Source organism: Mastomys coucha, unplaced genomic scaffold (assembly GCF_008632895.1).
Source record: "Mastomys coucha isolate ucsf_1 unplaced genomic scaffold, UCSF_Mcou_1 pScaffold9, whole genome shotgun sequence".
Classification (NCBI taxonomy): domain Eukaryota; kingdom Metazoa; phylum Chordata; class Mammalia; order Rodentia; family Muridae; genus Mastomys; species Mastomys coucha.
In genome coordinates, this window is record NW_022196915.1 from 60525328 (window position 1) to 60530912 (window position 5585).

The 5585-nt window shown below is 40.8% G+C and overlaps 1 long non-coding RNA gene across 1 annotated transcript in view; it reads left to right on the plus strand.

The window, feature by feature from the left end:
- The first annotated feature begins 638 nt into the window (after positions 1-638).
- LOC116085029 overlaps positions 639-5585 on the plus strand; it is a 13659-nt gene continuing 8712 nt past the window's right edge. Inside the window, exon 1 of the long non-coding RNA XR_004116372.1 lies at positions 639-751. This is a non-coding gene — a long non-coding RNA (uncharacterized LOC116085029). The remainder of the gene's footprint in view (positions 752-5585) is intronic.

Consider the following 5585-nt stretch of genomic DNA (forward strand, 5'->3'; position numbering starts at 1 on the left):
TGATCTGTAGATGATGCTGAAGAAGGTGTGACCTGGTCAGGTGGGCCAGAGATACAAAATTATTTGCTTATCTATAAAAATTGAAATGTGATATCATTTGCAGAAAAAAAAATGGGCAGAATTGGAATCATTATATGAAGTGAACTGAGTCAGACTCAACATGACAAACTTGTCTATGCATACATAAGTAGAACATGAAAATAGAAAGGGGGATTTGAAAGGGCAGGTGGCATTCTAATGAAAGAGAGATGTGGGTGCAAGAGAAGACGAAGAATACAGATACTATGAAAACTAAGTAGAAAACTATTGGAGGAAGGGGACAAGCAGGAGATGAGAGATACTGTAGCCCGCGCAGTCGTCTCGCCAGCAAGAAGACACGCGGACACTAGGTTCCTTCTGCAGCAACGTTTATTGTCCTCATCCAGAGGGAAAAAAGGGTCAAGCCAATAATCCGCACTGCTTATATACACCACAGTGCGGGCGTGTCTGCCCACAGCACGGCGCGTCTGCCCATGATTGGCTGTTCGCTCATTACCCTACGTAACGCCCCAGAATGGGCCGTGACTTGGCGTCTTTTCACCCTACGCACATGCGCAAACAGTTCTCTACGCACATGCGCAAACAGTTATTTACTAGGAGTTGACAGCGGAAGTAGGCGCCATCTTGCCATGGTGAATGCCTCTCCAGCTTCACCGCTCCCCACAAGATACGATGGCAGCAGTAGAGGCATTGAAGAAGAACAAGCTATAAGGTATGTATGTATGAAAGTGCCACAGGGAAGTGCATTTGATTAATTAAGAAAACAAAACTGAAAAGATTAATCAAAGGGGAGGATAGGGTAGAGGATAGGATATTAATATGCCACTCCAAATATGGGGTGATTTCTTCATTCCCTGAAAACATACTAGGTATGGAGTTCTAAGCTTGCACTAATTGGGGAAATTGAAATGTCTAGTTTGCACTAACTAATGTTGTATCATGCCTGAAGAAAATATGTGTGTTTTCCTGCAAAGCAGAATGACTTAAGTACTCCCCAAAAAGTTCAGCATCAGACCTATGGGTACGGTGGGATCAGATAAGATTTGAAGACAATGATGGCAGCTTAGCATTGAAGCAGGTGGGGGATTTTAACAGGTGGCTTGGGGCCTTTCCTGTCTTTCATGTAATGTGAGCAGCTGTGGAATGGATCAGGTCTCTAGTCAGATAGGTTTAACAGGATTTCCTCTTCTGCACAGATCTCAGTCTTACAGACAAAAATGTGTGCTGCATAAAGAGAGCACATGGGTTAAAGACAGGAGATATTTAATATAATAGACCAAAATGTTACAAGTGTTAATTGAATTTTTGTCTGGTGATTAGCCTATTAGTAACTTAAAACTCATTTCAATCATATCTTCTCTTTAGTGGGCCATTACGATCTTAAGAATAAGGTATTTTAAACACTACATATTTAAAACATATACAACCCATGAGTCTAGAAATCATACAATTTGTCTATCAATATATTTTTGTGTATGTACACACAGACCTACTTCTAGGTAGAATGAAGTTTGAATTAATTTGAACATAATTCTTATTTTCTTTTATGATTGTACTTAGATTATAGCTATATACACAGCAGCTAATTGCTTCTGAGCATTTTAATGTGAGAAGGGATTTCGCTCCCCTTTCTCAAGGCAATCTGCTGCTGTAAATAGGCACTCAGTGTTCAATGCATGCATATCACATAGTGGTTTGTAAATGTTACAGCCTTTATTTAAAGGTGAGCTGATGAGAACGAAGTGACGATCAAGGATTTAATAATTCATGGGGTTCTATATTCTCTTGCATAGCCTCTTTCTCCTCAGAAAACCTTTATCAGCATGCCATTTATAATGGCTAATAAAAGAGTACACCAAGGGGCTGGGTTTGTCAACAGGCTTGTCCATTGGGTTCCTTTGCCTTTTCTATGGGAACCTCAGTTCCCAGATTCTCCCTGTCATTTCTAATGAGACCCTGGTCTCATGTATCTGTGGTTCCTGAAGGTAAGCAAGGGATGTACAGAGAATGAAGATCTGGAAGGGTCCTGTACATAACTTGTTTACAACTCAGACTCTTGAAGCTCCATTCTTTTTAGATGATCTATAGAACATGCTTAAATCTTTATGTATTTTTAGACTAATGCCACTGAGAAATTATCTATTCAGCTCAGACTGTAGGCTGTATCATTTGGATAACTAGGAGGGATTCTTTTCTTATTCAGACCATCACTCTGAGCATCAAGGTCTTACAAAGACGTTGTAGCAGATATACTGTATACCCCAGTATTAGACAGTAGACATCTTGAAGGTTACCAAATGCTGAAGTCCTCGGTACGACAGCCAAACTTTCAAAATCCCTTGCATGTGTTGACTGCCTTCAGATCAGAAGACTGTGATGGCATCCTTGAACAGTGACCAAAGGTGGCTGGCAGACAGCAAGGCTTGAGGACCTCCAAGCACAGCAGCTTGGCTGAGTTAAACACATACGTATAACCCCTTCTGCAACTTTGAAATGGGATTTCTCTCTCGTCCCCCAAGCAGGAAACTGGGTATCCTTTCCCAGGATTCTTACTCTTCTTGTCTACTCTAGCTAGTTTAGGTGGAAAGTCTGAAGAGAAAGGACTTGGGAGTTCAGGAATTCTAGAGAAGCAGTGGTTTCCACTGAAAGACAACAAGGATCCTTTTATCCTCACCTTTTCAACTGGGAATGAGGTATCAGGAAATGTATACAAGTTGGAGAAAGACAGAAAGCAAAGGAGACACTAAGTGTGTGCTTTAGACCCTCGCTGCTGTTTTCTTTACTCAGCTCCTGTGTGTGTGTGCTCGCTCCAAAATCCTCCATGTCAACTTGTTCTTCCTGACCTTGAATTTAGAGTTTAAACACTTTATCTTTATTCATGTCTATTCTTTTCTGCAATTAACTCACTTTTCCTCTGGTCTTGACAGGATGAGCCACTCTTTGTCCCCTCGACACCCTGTAATAAACTGGGCAGTATGTACATCTTATGGATTATGATTGATGCAATTGTTGTTCCCATTTGGAGTTTAGGATGCTTTGGGGGGCATATTATACGCATGTGTGTTTCATCACCACGGAATTCAGCTTAAAAGTTCCAATGGTTTCCAAACCCTCTTTGGAGAGTCTGTAAAATTATAGGGGAGATTGTTAAAAGGTTTATGCTTTTTGATTTGTATGAAAATTTCCTCCTTCAATGTCCACAGTCTCTGTCTTGCTCTCTAGAGTCTGTCACCATCTATTATATGGGTCTAGAATATACAGGCTGGATTCATAGCTCTTATCAGTGGCTGACAATTTTATCTTCTAAGGCCTCTGATATCTTCATGCCTTTGACACTAGAGTTACTGATTTCAGTGTCTTTCCTGAGAAAGCCTCAGAGAGTAGACGCCAGCATGGTTAGGCACTTCCCTATTTTCAGAGAGTAGACGCCAGCATGGTTAGGCACTTCCCTATATTTTTTGAATCTGCTGTGGTTCTTCTTCTCTCCCCTCACTTTTATTGCCTTTATTAAGATTTATAACATGTTTTCTTTGTTTGGACTATGACACTAGATCTCTAACTTGTGCCCAGGCCTTGGGCTTCATCTCTTTTCTATATTCCTTATACTGTGATTTTAGTTAGCAAAATACTGAGCACACTATGATGTGTCCTTGAATAACTTGTTCCTTGTAACTCAGAGAACCAAATTCACACTTCTTGTTCCAGTGTTCTACTCATTTCACAGCTCGGTTCCAACCTTGTTCCAGCCTTATCTACTGCCTGTCGCCTGTCTGTCCAACTAAACAACCACACAACTGTTACCTCCAGAATGCATGTTATATTTTCATGTTTTGGGTATTGGACCTGGAGTTCAGTCAAAGTAAAAATAATTCTTCACTTCTATTTTGGGTTAGTTGGTCAAATCTTTCACTATTATCTTAAATCTCATCTCCTCTCTAAAAGCACTACTAATTTTTGAAGTAACAAAAGTTTTTCTTCCCAGCATCCTGGCATCTAGTGTTATGGATTGTGCAACTTTGTTCTGCAATGCAGTGAGTTCCTGTGAGACAGTGATAATCTTATATTGACTTTCCCCCTACATTCTTTAACTAGAAACTAGGGTATATAGTAAAATATTTGGCCTGTTACCTCCCAAAGAGCAGCAGCACTTTGTTTCTGTTCCCTGCCTCTGGAATAGAACTATCTATAGCAAATTGTTCAGAGTAGGAGTTTAGCCTGACCTAGACAACCATCTGTTTAGAAAGAATCCTCTTTTGAATGGCTCTAAGTGGCTGCCTTGAGTTGATCATTTAATATTCTCAAGTCTTCTCTGTCTAGCCACATGAAGGTCCAGTCAAATGTGAAGTGGATTGGAAACTTCTGGATAGTGAGGCCAAATGTTACCAACAACTGGTTAGTGATGAGTACTGCCCTGTGATCTTACCTAACCCCTCTCTTCCCATTGGATCCTCCTAGCTGGAATAGAGATGGTGACAAACCACATGGTTTATCATATATTTTAATGTTATCTTTTGTGTTATGTGTTAGAGCTTACAAACAGAAGTGTGTATGTTCATCTCTTTTAAAATGAAACATCAGAAGAATGTAATTGGAAAAAAATCAAAGAGAATCTGGAAATGCATGAGACATAGGAGCCCTGTAACTGGAGGACCTAGGTGACAGAAGATGCTCAGACTAGCAAGGGATTACCGAGAAGCCAGGTTGCTGGGTTAGGGTTAGGGTTAGGATTTGGGTGCCCAGAGATGAATGTCTTACCCTATCAAACAAGTGGGTGAACAGGAGCTCTAGAACCCCACATTCATTTATTTGATCAGCAAGCTTCAGGAGGAATGTTTCTTCTATAAAAACTAAATATTGGTGCCTTATAAGTGAAACTTCAAAATGATGCTGGGTTTCTGGATAAACCTCTTCCTTAAGTGTATCTTTGCCTATAACTGACAGCTGCAGCTGATTTGCATGAAGCAAGGTAAGATAGGATTGCTATCTGCTCATACAAAACTAGTGATACCAGGTGTGTTTCTGGGAGTTGGCTTTAGTAAGGAGGAAGGCAGAGGGGAGCAGAGAGCAGTAAACTTAATAAAAACAAACAAGCAAACAAACAAACAACCAACAAAACCCTACAAGCGAGCACAAACTAAAAACATCTCAGATCCCACCAAGACTCTAGATGTCACAATGGAAGAGGCAGAAAGAATGCAAGAGCAGACAGTGGGGAAGCTCGCTGAGAGATGCTAATTTCTGGGCATGGTGTGGCTGTTGCACATGTGAGCCCACAGTGACAGTGGCCACCTATAGGAGACTCTCACAAAAGCAAGCCAATTGAACATCCCTACAAGGAATTACTGAGAGTCTGCTGAGGCCTTACCTAGTTGAGATCTTGTTGACAGTTAAAAACTGTAGAGGGAGAATTCATTTTCTCTGAGGAGGTGATCACTGACAATTTGCTGGTGTCCCAGTGCATGACCATACATTCATGTTCCTGTGGGAAGCATTAATTAGACTCAGTGCTCGATATCTCCCCTATACCCTCAAAAGCTACTTAAAAA